This window comes from Prionailurus bengalensis, chromosome C2, assembly GCF_016509475.1.
Source record: "Prionailurus bengalensis isolate Pbe53 chromosome C2, Fcat_Pben_1.1_paternal_pri, whole genome shotgun sequence".
NCBI classification, from domain to species: domain Eukaryota; kingdom Metazoa; phylum Chordata; class Mammalia; order Carnivora; family Felidae; genus Prionailurus; species Prionailurus bengalensis.
This window is the reverse complement of record NC_057350.1, coordinates 117,018,092-117,031,487: the sequence shown is the minus strand read 5'-3', so window position 1 is coordinate 117,031,487 and position 13,396 is coordinate 117,018,092. Positions and strand designations below refer to the sequence as shown.

The following is a 13,396-nucleotide window of genomic DNA, read 5'->3' as shown; positions in this document are numbered from 1 at the left end:
TGTTAATTAGCACCTCTTCTATAATTACTGTCATCTGGTCTGGTTTTCATCTCCCTGCCTTTTGCTGATAAATCCCCTCTTCGGGGTGCCTGGGTGGCTCAGTCAGTTAAGCATCCAACTTCAGCTCAGGTCATGATCTCGAGGATTCATGAGTTTGAGTCCCGAGTGGGGCTCTGTGCTGAAAGCTCAGAGCCTGGAGCCTGTTTTGGATTCTGTGTCTCCCTCTCTCTCTGCCCCTCCCCTACTCGTTCTCTCTCTCTCTCTGTCTCTCAAAAATAAATAAACATTTTTAAAAATCCCCTCTTCATTTAGGTGAGTTAGCAAAGTGGGTTGCAACCTAAAGAACTATTTAGCTAAAAAATTATATGGACTTTATTTTAATATCAAAACGTGTTGATGGTTACTTTAAAGAAACCAAGAAATGGGGTGCCTGGGTGGCTCAGTCCGTTCAGCGGGGGACCCTTGATTTTGGCTCAGGTGATGATCTTACAGTTTGTGAGTTTGAGACCTGTTGGGCTCTGTGCTGACAGCACAGAGCTTGTTTGGGATTTTCTCTCTCTCCCTTTCTCTCCACCCCTCCCCTGGTCATGCTTTCTCTCTCTCTTTCTCTCTCTCTCTCTCTCAAAATAAATAAGTTAAATTAAGTACAAATAAAAATAATAAAGAAACTGAGAAGTGAAGAAAAGTAACGTAAGGAAAAAAACAATACACCTCTATTTATATCCAGTAGAATCATTGTAGACCATGAAAGTGGGAGTTCAAAGAAGGTTCTGAAGAGTATATCATCCCAATTCGATACAGAAAACATTATAATTTTCTTAATTGAAAACAGTGCTGAGAATGCAGATAATTGAGTTAATGAAATTTTTGCTCTGAAACTGATCTTTGTTTCAATACATATTGGTTGGAAAGCCTTCTAAACTACTTACTGGTAGTACCTTTTTCTAACTTAGTAAATGGCAAGCAAATATTTTGTGGAGAATGAAGATTATGCAATACCTTTGGGTCATTCTCTTCACTAAACAATTTGGTCTTGAACTAGCATATTGATAGATTAAAGTTTCACCTAGGGGATTATAGCACAAACTTCAGTAGTTAATATTTTGAAAAACTCCTGCCTGTTTTACTGTCATTTTCTTTTTCATATCACATCATATTATTTCATTTAATTTGTTTTCATCTCATTTTTTGGTGAAAGTCTGCTGTAGGCAGTTTAAATCTGCATTTGTCTAGTAACTTGTTTTTGTTGTGGAATCTATCCTTTTATGTACTTAAGAAAATCCCTTACATTTCTTCTCCTTCTTCTGATTGTATTGAGAGAAAATACAATCAGTTTTTCTCTCGCTACTAGGTCATTACCAGTAATTTGCAAACGTGATATTATTTCCCTTACCTGAAAATATTTTCTTAACCTAAATTCTCTGCCAGCTGCTTCTCCGATTCTCTGAAAATTTACCACAAACTCCTGGAAGTAATGCCACATATCTGCTGTCTTTAATTCCTCTCCACCTTTCCCTGTAGCCCTTTCCAATTATGCTCTTGTGTCCACCCCATCACCCAGACCTTGCTTTTTAGGGTCACCTCCATGTTGCTAAATTTAGTAGTCATGATCTCTGCCCTCTTCTTACTAGACTCTTCATTGACATTTATTTACACCATTGATCATTCACCCCCTCCTTAGTATGCTTTCTTCTCTTGGTTTTTAGCTCACCACAATTTTTTGGTTTCTATCCCACCTCCGTGCTTTTTCCTTCTCAATCTTCTTGTGCCCAATTCTTCTCTTCTTTGATCCTCTTCATGTTGGATTTTTGCCCCTATCTTCACTTATTCTCTTGATGGCCTTATCCAGACTCTGGAATGTACACATTATCTGTAAGTCAACAACTCCCAAATTTGTATCTCCAGTCCAGACCATTCTCCTGAACTCCACATGTGTATATTCAACCACCTGCTCAATGTCTCCACTCAGAACTATCATAGATAATTCAAACTTAATGTGTCCCAAACTGGACGGCTGGCTTTCCCACAAAAATCCACTCTACTTAGAGCTTCAGGGGACTGCAATGCTTTTGTTTTGGTTGCTAGGGGGACCCACTATCCAAGTTTTCTGGGGACTGAGGGAATTCTCAGGATGAAAGGCTTTCACTGATACAGCTGGGAAAGTCCTGAGGAAACCAGAATAAACAAACCCTATCAGTTGCTAAAGCCAAGAACCTTAGGACCATCCTTGATTCTCTTACATTGTGTATCTAATATATTTAAAAATCGTGTTGGTTCTGCCTATAAACTGACCAGTTTGTCCCACCTCAATTGCTATCACCTGGTCAAGCCACCATCCTCTCATTGGCGTTACTGACGTGGCCTCCTCACTGGTCTTCCTGTTGCCACCTTTCCTTCTCCTATCTTGCATTCTCAACACAGCTGTCGGAGTAATCTTTTTTTAAAAAATAGCTGGATCATGATATTCCTTATTACTTAAACTCTGTAATTCCTCCCTCTTTCAGGGTGGAAGCCAAAATCATTACCATGGCATCTGAAACTAACAAGATCTAACTCCAGCTTCTGTTTTATACAGCACCCCCTCTCACCAGCCTGTCAGTTAGGTGAAGTCCTATAATTCTTTTCCTTGTTTGCTGTGTCTTCAGCCACATTAGTTTCCTTACTGTTCTTTTCTGAAGATATGCTATCATCATAGGGCTTTGGCATTGTCCATTCTTTTGGCTTAGAACATTCCCCAAGTATCTTCATGATCAGGTCTTTCATTTGCTTTAAGTCTGCCTCAAATGTCACTATTTTCATGATGATTATACTATTAAAAATTATATTCTCCATTCCACATCTCTCTTTCTGTGCTCCACATGCTCTTAATCTTTTAACATTCTACATAATTTACATGTTTGTCATGTTCATTTTTCATGGTCTGCCTACTTGTGGGACAATATAAGCTCTAATAAACCAGGGTATTAAAAGAATCTTTCTTACCTAAGAAGTGTCTAGAACCTCTTAGACATAGGAAGTTCTCAATAAATATTGAATAATCAAATTTGTTTATTTTACTTCACTTCATTAAGTACCTTGTAAATTCCCCATATACCCATAGCTTCATCCCAGATAACTATAGAAGATTCCAAAGATGAATGAGACATTGTCCTCAAACTTGAGGTACTTCCCATCTATTTGCTGAGTTGAGATACAATGTAATATTGTGGAGGTGATTAAATACTACAATGTGTGGTAATAGCTATAAATCTTGTGAGCATGAGAAGATCTGAGATTTTCTTTTTTTAATCTTGAAAATTCGTTATTATTGTAGGGGTTACCTCAAGATTTTTTCAAATCTAAAATTATAATGTTCTATAATTTTACAAGTTATTAACATAAAGAAACTACAAAATATAGATGTACATGGCTAAACTAGTGCAAAGGCCTACACAAATCAGCAGATGTGCTGTGGGACAAGCTAAGAATGAAAAAAATATTATAGCACATACCACAAACCAAGGAGAAAAGGAACATTCATGGCCTTGAGAATTAGTTAAGTATTCAGTAACCCCCTCCTCAACCTCTTCTGACTTCTGGAAGGACACAACTCCCTCTGGGAAAACTGGGAAGAACAAACACACCTAATGACAGAAATAAAATTGAGCAGAAATGACTGAAATAAATAGAGGTTGAAGTATCAGATGGTGGAAGGGATTGGAAAGGAGGACATAGTTTCCAAAGGGTACTTTGAAGCATAATACAACACCCAATACTGAAAGCACCATCCAGGTTGATAAAGCTTGTAGAGCTTATGGGCTATGTGTAGCTCTGAGGTCTGAAAATCTTTCTGAGCAGACAAATCTATATGGAAAGGCTATATTTTCAGCACCTTTGGTAACAGCAAAAGAGCAAACCCTTGAAATATTATGTTTCAGTCCATTCAGTCTGCTATAACAAGATACCATAGACTGTGTAGCTTTAAACAACAGAAATTTATTTCTTACAGTTTTGGTAGGTGAAAGCCCAGATCAGGGTGCTAGAATGGTCAGGGGAGGGTTCTCTCTCTGGTTGTAGCTGGCACTTTATTGCTGTGTCCTCATATGGTGGAAGGTGCTAGGAATCTCTCTGGAGCCTCTTTTATAAAGCACTAATCCCATTCATGAGGGCTTTGCCCTTATGACTTCAGCACCCCCTAAAAGCTTCATGTCCCAATACGATCATCATTAGGGATTAAGCTTTTAATATATCAGTTTAAGGGGACACAAACATTTAGACCACAGCACCATAATATTGGAAAAGCTACACTATTGCCTACTCCCCTTCCAAGGAGCCTCTTTCTAACAGCTTAGGAAATCTATCCCTTTTAAAAATGTTGGGAGGGGGATGTCTAAGTGGCTCAGTTAAGCATCTGACTCTTGATTTTCACTCAGGTCATGATCTCATAGTCGTGAGTTTGAGCCCCACCTCCCTGCTATCAGTATGGAACCTGCTTGGGATTCACTTTCTCTGTCCCTTTCCTGTTTGTGCTCTCTCTCTCTTTCTCTTACTCTCTTTCAAAATAAATAAATATTTTTTAAGTGTGGGGGAAAAATACAATCTCACTCCAACAAAAGTTGTTGCAAAAATAGTGATGTGTTTCAACAGACAATAAGAACACATCAGGAATAAAACATGGCCTCTAAACAGATGGGAACACTAACGTAATATTTCTAAGTTATATAAAGAAAATAGTAGAAATTTTGGAGGAATAGCACAATTAAGAAATTTTAAATCTCAGAACTTACATGGCTAGATGATAGGAAGATCGGAAAGAAAAACTGGCAAAAAAAAAAAGAAAAATATTCAGAAATAAAACTAAAGTAAGCAGAACACTGAAGTGAATAGACACCAAACAGAACACCATAAAGGAGGTAAGATAAATAGCTAGCAAATGAAAAGAGAACAAAAAGATAAAGAAAGATAATAAAAGGATTTGAAAAACTGATGGAGAAAACCTACAGAGTTAAATATTTAATTAAGTATTTAATAAGTTGTTCTTAAAGATGGACACTAAAGTACTGAAACAGAAAAAAAATTTAAAACCACAGTTCAATAAAATTTTTCTAGAAAAAATCAAGAAGACTTTGAGTAGATGGAACCAGAGCAGTGAAAACCAAGACAGAGCCTAGTAAAATTATGAGACTTTAAAGTTAAGGAAAAATTACCTTTGGAAATCCAGACACCAACACACACACATACAAATCAACTAAAAATTAAAGGAAATAAAATGAAAGTAACATCAAATTTCTCAGCATCAACATTTTAAACTACAAAACAATAAAGTAACTTTGTTCGAGTACTCAAGGAATAAAAAAGACACGAACAGAGGTTTTTATACCCAGCCAAACATCCTTTTGATATCTAGGCTACAAAGATTTATGAACATGCAATACTTGAAAGAATGTTATTCTGATAAACCTTTCCTGAGGAATATACTACAGAAAGAGCTTCAGAAAAACATAATATGTGGAGAAGCTTCTTCATATAAGGTCTCAGGGCTCGGCAGTAAGCGTTTACAGACTAAAAGATGGAGATAAAAATGACAGAATGCAGTGTGAATACTACAGGATCTGATGTCAGAAAAATAATGCAACCAATTAAAACATGGGAAGAAGAGGCATAGAGTAAATGGTAAGTGGAATAAACTTGATGATTGACTCACCGGTAATAGGAGTGAAAACATATAACACTGATAAGAACTAGAAGCTTAAGTATATTTTGTTCAACAAACATCAACACTAAGATTATACTAACAGAGAGGAAATAAAACAGTTACTTTCTGACATTAATACTGATAATAGGAAAACACAAATAGTTTCAGCACAAAGTTGTGGATAAAAGTATTGTAGGAAGGTATCAGTATAAAACTAACGATTAAAAAAGTCCAAACCTTTCCAAATAGCAAAGGAAACAATAAAGAAAAAAATAGCAAAGCAAACAGCTAATATAATGGCATACCTACATGCATACATTTATAAAATATAATACTCTACTATAGAACTGAGACAAACATATTAGTTGTATCAATATATGTTAGTGAGCTTAACTTACATAATATAAGAAAAAGATTTTCAGATTAAATAAGAAAGCAGAATTCAACTTTATGTTGTATGCAAAAGACATAACTAAAATAAAGTGAATTGAAAAGGTGAAAGATAAAAGTAGGAGCAAAAATATATCAAATAAAGGCAAGTAAGAAGAAAGTGGGGGCCATGATCTTGATCTAAAACAAGGTAGAATTCAGGCCAAGAAGAATTAATACAAAGTAGGACACTCTATAATGCTAAAGGCTACCATTCACAGTGAAGATATTAATATCTATTCACCAAATATCAGTACAGCTTTCATAGAGCAGAAATGATAGGACATGAAAGGAGAAACAGACACATATTAAAAATAGGAAACTTTAGCACACTTTGCTCAGATCTAAATACATCAAGAGAACAAAATGTTAGCAAGGACACAGAAGACCTGAAAACCGTAAGATAGAGTCTACAGATATATAATAAGCACTTTTTCCTCAGAGTACAGGATATGCCTTGTTTTTCAAGTGTACATAAACATCTACCAAAATCATCTGTATGTTAGGTTACAAATAACTCAAAAAACAAGAATACAAACAACATTATCAGACTACAGTGCAATTAGTTCTCAATTACTAGTAATAATAATAAAGAGTTTCTTCCACCAGGAAATTTAAATAAGTTATCTCATATCAAAGGAAAAATACAGCCCCAAATTTTTGTATTTCTAGAAAAGAATGATGAAGAAAACATAATGTATTTTATTGGAATCTAATAAAAATAAGAATGTCATAAAAGAGCTAGTACAACATCTTGTGTTTGGGAAAGTCTTTCAGCCATAAAGCATTAGAGATAATCATATTTGCAAATCAGAGTGACTGCATTGTGGAAAATGGTAGAGGGGGAAGAGAAACTCAGAGACCAGGTAGCTGAGATTAAAATGTTAGCCATGAGCATGGAGAAAACTGGGCAGATTTTATACATATATTTTTTGAAGGCATAATCTGGAGAACTTGGGAAAGGACTAAATATAAATGGTAATCGAGAGTGAGAAGCAATTGAGTCATGGTTTCATCATATAAGAGCTGAGTGGATGGAAGGGCCATTTAGTGAGATAGATTTGGGGTGTTGTGGATGTGAAAAATAATTTATAAAATAAATTACAAAACCAATAATTCATAATTAAAATATCAATAAAATATTAAGTTTAACTTTATTCTTCATCAAAGAAATAATATTAAAATAAAGATACGATTTTTAGCCTATGAAATTGACAAATAATCGATGACAGTGATGAAATGAACACCTTGATGGTTTGCAAACTTTTAACATTTCTGATTAAAAATAAGGAAATACATGCCCTATGACTATAATTCAATTTCTAGGAATGTATTCTGAAGAACTAATTGGTTGCTTAGGCCAGTATCTATGCCCAAGAATGCCAATCACAGCTATATAATAGCAAAAATTGGCATCAATCAGTAATATTCATGATGTAAATTTTAAGTAACAAGTGTTAAATTATTATAACAACATATAACCAACACCTATATAGTTATTATTAATTATGATTTGGAAGGTATACTTCAAAAAGCCTTTTTGGTTCATATCAATGGAGAATTCTTTGAAGTTGGCAAGCTCTCTACACCAAGCCTCATTCTATAAATACACATAAGGTAAACTCAAATAAAATAAGTACTAGAAATGTATCAAGGTAAAATACCATATAAAGTTACAAAAGGAACAAAATAAGTTCCATAATATTCCTAAAGACAGTGGAAACATGCTGTAATGACATACTTCTAAAAATAAAATCTAGGGGCGCCTGGGTGGCTCAGTCAGTTAAGCATCCAACTTCTGCTCGGGTCATGATCTTGTGGGTTGTGGGTTCGAGCCCCATGTCGGGCTCTGTGCTGACAGCTCAGAGCCTAGAATCTGCCTCAGATTCTGTGTCTCCCTATCTCTGCTCCTTCCCCAGCTCATACTCTGTCTGTCTGTCTCTCTCTCTCAAAAATAACTAAACATTAAAAACAATAAATAAATCAAAATCAAAACTATTACATACTACTTCAAAAAAGATTAAAAACAGTTAAGAAAACTATTCAAGAAAATTTGTCAAGAACAGAAACAGGAATTAGAGAACTCAAATTATATAATGTCAATTGAAAAGACATGAACTTTATAGAGTGATTAGAATTATGGATTCTCATGTGAACAGAGAGAGCATAGACTGTGAATATTGCATAATACACACATACATCCACACAGGACAAAAGACAAGAAAAGAGTTTCACAATGTTCCTGGTGATTATCCCTAAGTGATAGAATTAAAGGTGATTTAAATTTTATCTTTCCTATGGTTTCCATTTTTTATACAATAAACACACATTCTCTTCATAAAGTCCTCTTGTTGTGGGAGGACCTCAGGTGCAAAAGATGGCACTAATGATGCTCCTTAATTCATGGCATTATCACCCTTTGTCCACATGAGGCTTTCTTCTTTTTTTTATGTGTTTATTTTCCTTATTTCCATCCCTGTTTTTATTCCTCTTCCTTCCATAAACAACCAACTTCCTATAGACAATGCATGCCGCTTTGTTTATACGTCTTAACAATTTTTTTTTATTTTTGGGGTATGCATTTTAGCTTACATGAATGGAGAACTCTTTAAAGTTAGCAAGCTAGTTGCACTAAGCTCTATTCTAAAAATGCAGATAAAGTAAGTTCACATAAAATATGCAACATAAATATATCAATGTAAATTACCGTATAAAGTTACATTACAAGAATAAAGAAGAGTAACATAAAATTTGTAAGGGCAACGGGGCGCCTGGGTGGCGCAGTCAGTTAAGCGTCCGACTTCAGCCAGGTCACGATCTCGCGGTCTGTGAGTTCGAGCCCCGCGTCAGGCTCTGGGCTGATGGCTCAGAGCCTGGAGCCTGTTTCCGATTCTGTGTCTCCCTCTCTCTCTACCCCTCCCCCGTTCATGCTCTGTCTCTTTCTGTCCCAAAAATAAATAAACATTGAAAAAAAAATTAAAAAAAAATTTGTAAGGGCAAGGATAGCATGCTATAACAGCACACTTCATTCATTTTGTTTATTTATTTATTTATTTATTTATAGAGAGAGAGCTCAAGCAGGGAAGAGGGGCGGGGGGGGGGGGTGGTGGAGAGAGAGAGAGAGAGAGAGAGAGAATCTCAACATGGGTTGGATCCCATGACCCTGGGATCATGACCTGACCCTAAATCAACCCACTGAACCACTCAGGAAACCCTTTAAAAAACCCCCAAACTATTACATACTATTCCAAAATAAGTTAAAAGACATTAAAGTTAGGGTGGCTTAAAGAAAAAGACATTAAAAAAAGATTCAGGACATAAAAGAACAACAGAAACATGAATTTGAGAAACTCAGAAATCAGTGATAGAAGTTAAGGAAAAATCTAAATATAAGGAAAATTTTTAGATATGAAGACTAAGCTGGTAGAAACTCAAGAGAAAATGAAACAATATCCTTCCTTGGGGCTATTACAAAGGTAAAGAAAATGAAAGGTTTTTTAAAAAAAAGGAAATGAAGATTAAAAAAATTTTTTTGAAAGAAAGAGACAAAGCATGGAGGTGGGCAAAGTAGACCCAACATGTGAATATAGGAGTCCCAGAGGAGCAAAACCAAAACAAGGGAGCAGAAGCAATATTAAGACCTATAACTCCATACATTGTTCTTGAAACAAACACATGGATTTGAAAATACATATTGAAAGAATTCACTTTGTACCTGATAATATTAATCCAGAAAGACCAACATCAGAACAATTTATAAAATTCCTGGACTTTAAGAAAAATAAAATATACCATGGGGAATTCAGCAAAATGATTCTGTGATTTATATGTGAAATAAAATTAGATTATCATCAGAACTTTAAAAATCTTTGTTTAATGTTTATTTTTGATATGTATATAGAGAGAGACAGAGTGCAAACAGGAGAGGGGCAGAGAGAAAGGGAGGCACAGAATCCAAAGCAGGCTCCAGGCTCTGAGCTGTCAGCACAGAACCCGATGGGGGGATCAAACTCACTAACTGTGAGATCATGACCTAAGCCGAAGTCGGACGCTTAACCAACTGAGCCACTCAGGCACCCCTATCATCAGAACTTTTGACAGCAACTCTCTATCATCAAAGAAAATGAGTAATGTATTTAAGATATTCCAGGAAAGAAAATGTAAACCAAAGACATTTTTAGCATAGCAAAAATGATCTTCAAGTACAGAGGGCAGAAGCAAAAGGTTATCAAAATGGCAGACCTTGGAGAATATTGTTACAGTGACCTTTCCTGAGATACCTACTATAAGATCAACTTTAGGCATCAAAAGTACTAGAGAGATATTTACATGGAAACTGGTGATGAGCATTAAATACATTGTTCCTCGAGAGCTAAGATTATAAAAGGGTTAAAGAAAGGCTGTAATATATAGTCAATACGATCTGTAATAGTAGCTATATTACAAACCTAAAAAGGGGGGGGGGAGCATGGGGAGAGTATATGCAAAATTGTTTTAACTGTTTCATAATCATATTTTGTGGTGGTAATCCATATTATTCTCAGACTGTTATGTGTATAAAGTAGTTGTAAAGGAAATAAATGTAGAATATTCTAATTGTCTTATATCCAGTATCCTTGTGAACCAGAATTCCCAGTGTGAAAGACAGGAGATTTTGTTGTTACATAGAAGAAATGAAGTAAAAGTTCTCAGGTCATGAATTAGCATTGGTACTCTAAAGGTATCTTATTTTTAAAAAGATGTATATGTAATGTAAATATTCTCCTTCCAACCCCCCAGAATCCTAAAAACAATGCCTGATGACTCATCTAGTAGCAATTGGTACCTAGGCCCCAAATAGTGGTCTTAAGAGTGAAACATTTTCCTTGTTGCTGTTTGTTACTATTTACAAGAATTAGAATAATACAAACCTCAACTTCCTTCTTTCTTTTCCTTCTTTCCTTCCTTCCCTCCCTCCCTCCTTTCTCTTTCTTTCTTCTTTCTTTCTTTCTTTCTTTCTTTCTTTCTTTCTTTCTTTCTTTCTCTCTCTCTCTCTCCCTCTCTCTCTCTTTCTTTCTTTCTTTCTTTCTTTCTTCTTTCTTTCTTTCTTCCTTTTCCTTTCCTTCTTTCTACCATGAAAAAAGCCTGACAGGGGCGCCTGGGTGGCTCAGTTGGTTAAGCGTCCTACTTCAGCTCAGGTCATGATCTCATGGTTTGTGGGTTCAAGGCTTACATCAGGCTCTGTGCTGACAGCTCAGAGCCTGGAGCCTGCTTTGGATTCTGTGTCTCCCTCTCTCTCCACCTGTCCCTTGCTCATCCTCTCTCTCTCTCTCAAAAATAAACATTTAAAAAACTTTTAAAAAAGAGATAGCTTGACAAAGTTTAAGTAGTCTAAATTTTAAAAAGACAAATTACCTTTTCTTTTCTTTACTATAGACAACTTCTGAAAAAAGTATGTCTTAAAAAAGTAATAAATGAAAAACTCTTCAAAAAATCAGTAATTAATTTTAGCCTAAAATATTGACCACCAAAATTAAAGTGCTAGAAATAATATAAATGATACACAGCTAAAGATACAAAACAGCATTTGAAGTAAATTATTTGGCCAAAGGAAAGCTTATGGATACTTAAAATAATGTTAACACAATAAAAAATGAGAAACGTTGCTTTGGAAGAATTTTTTGTACAAAAAATATTCAAAAATGTGTTTTAGCTTTATCAAATTATGGTTTTAGCACTCTGAAAAAAAAATTTGTTGTTCTGTTCCAGAGGTTTTCTTCAAGAATGAAAATGTCTTTTTCTGGCTTTTCAAGTGACCCCTTAACATATGTTAGATTTTCATTTTTATTCTTTACTTCATATAGTTTCTAATTCTCTTCCTGTGTTCTTTTACTTATCAACTGATTTCAACTTTCAGGTCTCGTAGTCCTCTTAATTGTTGCTCACTGCATTTATTTTATTTTTTTTTAATTTTTTTAACGTTTATTTATTTTTGAGACAGAGAGAGACAGAGCATGAACAGGGGAGGGGCAGAGAGAGATGGAGACACAGAATCCAAAACAGGCTCCAGGCTCTGAGCTGTCAGCACAGAGCCCAACGCGGGGCTCGAACTCACGGACCGAGAGATCATGACCTGAGCCGAAGTCAGATGCTCAACCGACTGAGCCACCCAGGCGCCCCAACTCACTGCATTTAAAAGCCACCATGGAATTGTCAGAATTGCTAGATATGTCCTTGTCTTGTATCATGCTATGTTCATTCCTTACAAGTCTAAAAATGTTGAACTTTTCCTTTTTTAAGCTCATTCCCTAAAAAACATAGATGAGGAACTTAGGTGTTTATTTTATGAAGTAAGTCTTCAGGGGAAGACTACTTAGACTATGTATAACCTTTCTTTACAATAAATGTAGGGGATCCTGAGTGGCTCAGTCGGTTTGAAGCATCTGAACTCATGATCTCACGGTTTATGAGATCAAGCCATGGGTCAGGCTTTGCTCTGACAGGGTGGAGTCTGCTTGGGATTCTCTCTTCCTCTCTCTCTGCCTTTCTCTCTCTCTCTCAAAATAGATAAATAAACTTAAAAAATAAATAAGAAACAAAAAGAAAAGAAAAAAGAAAAGAAAACATTTAAAACTACTACTCTGACAACTAATAGGGTTTCAAAGCTATCCTATGGGTTTTATGGCTATGCATTAATAACTCCACATCTCCACCGTTTCATCTTCAGAACTGTCATTCTCTATTGCCATTCCACTGGAAAACAAGTTATCCTGTGTTATAAAGTCCAGATTTTTACTGGGGTCCCCCTAACAATTCTTTCTTTTTTTTTAATTTATTTATTTTTGAGAGAGAGAAAGAGAGAGCATGAGCAGGGCAAGGCAGAGAAAGAGGGAGAGACAGAATCTGAAGCAGGCTTCAGGCTCCGAACTGTCAGCACAAAGTCTGACGTGGGGCTCGAACCCATGAACCGTGAGATCATGCCCTGATCTCAGACGCTTAACTGACTGAGCCACCCAGGTGCCCCTCAACAATTATTTCTGAGAATATGAGAGAAATGCTTGAATGTTCCACAAGTTCATGCTCGTTTTCCACTCAGCCAGTCACCTCATGTTGGCTCACTCTTGCAATTACTAGATAACCTTTCATTTCTTTACAACCGCCTCTCCATATTGTAAACAGGTGATATTCCTTAATTTTCTAAACTATAACTAATAACAGAATATAACCATTTCCATATATTACACTGAAGTCTTGGTGATTAAAAAAAAAGGAAATTATAATGTGGGGGGACACCCCTTCAAATTAGCTACTGGC

At 35.8% G+C, this 13,396-nt stretch overlaps 1 pseudogene; it reads right to left on the bottom strand.

Moving 5' to 3' along the window:
* LOC122491025 overlaps positions 1 to 13,396 on the bottom strand; it is a 98,536-nt pseudogene that overhangs the window by 58,502 nt on the left and 26,638 nt on the right.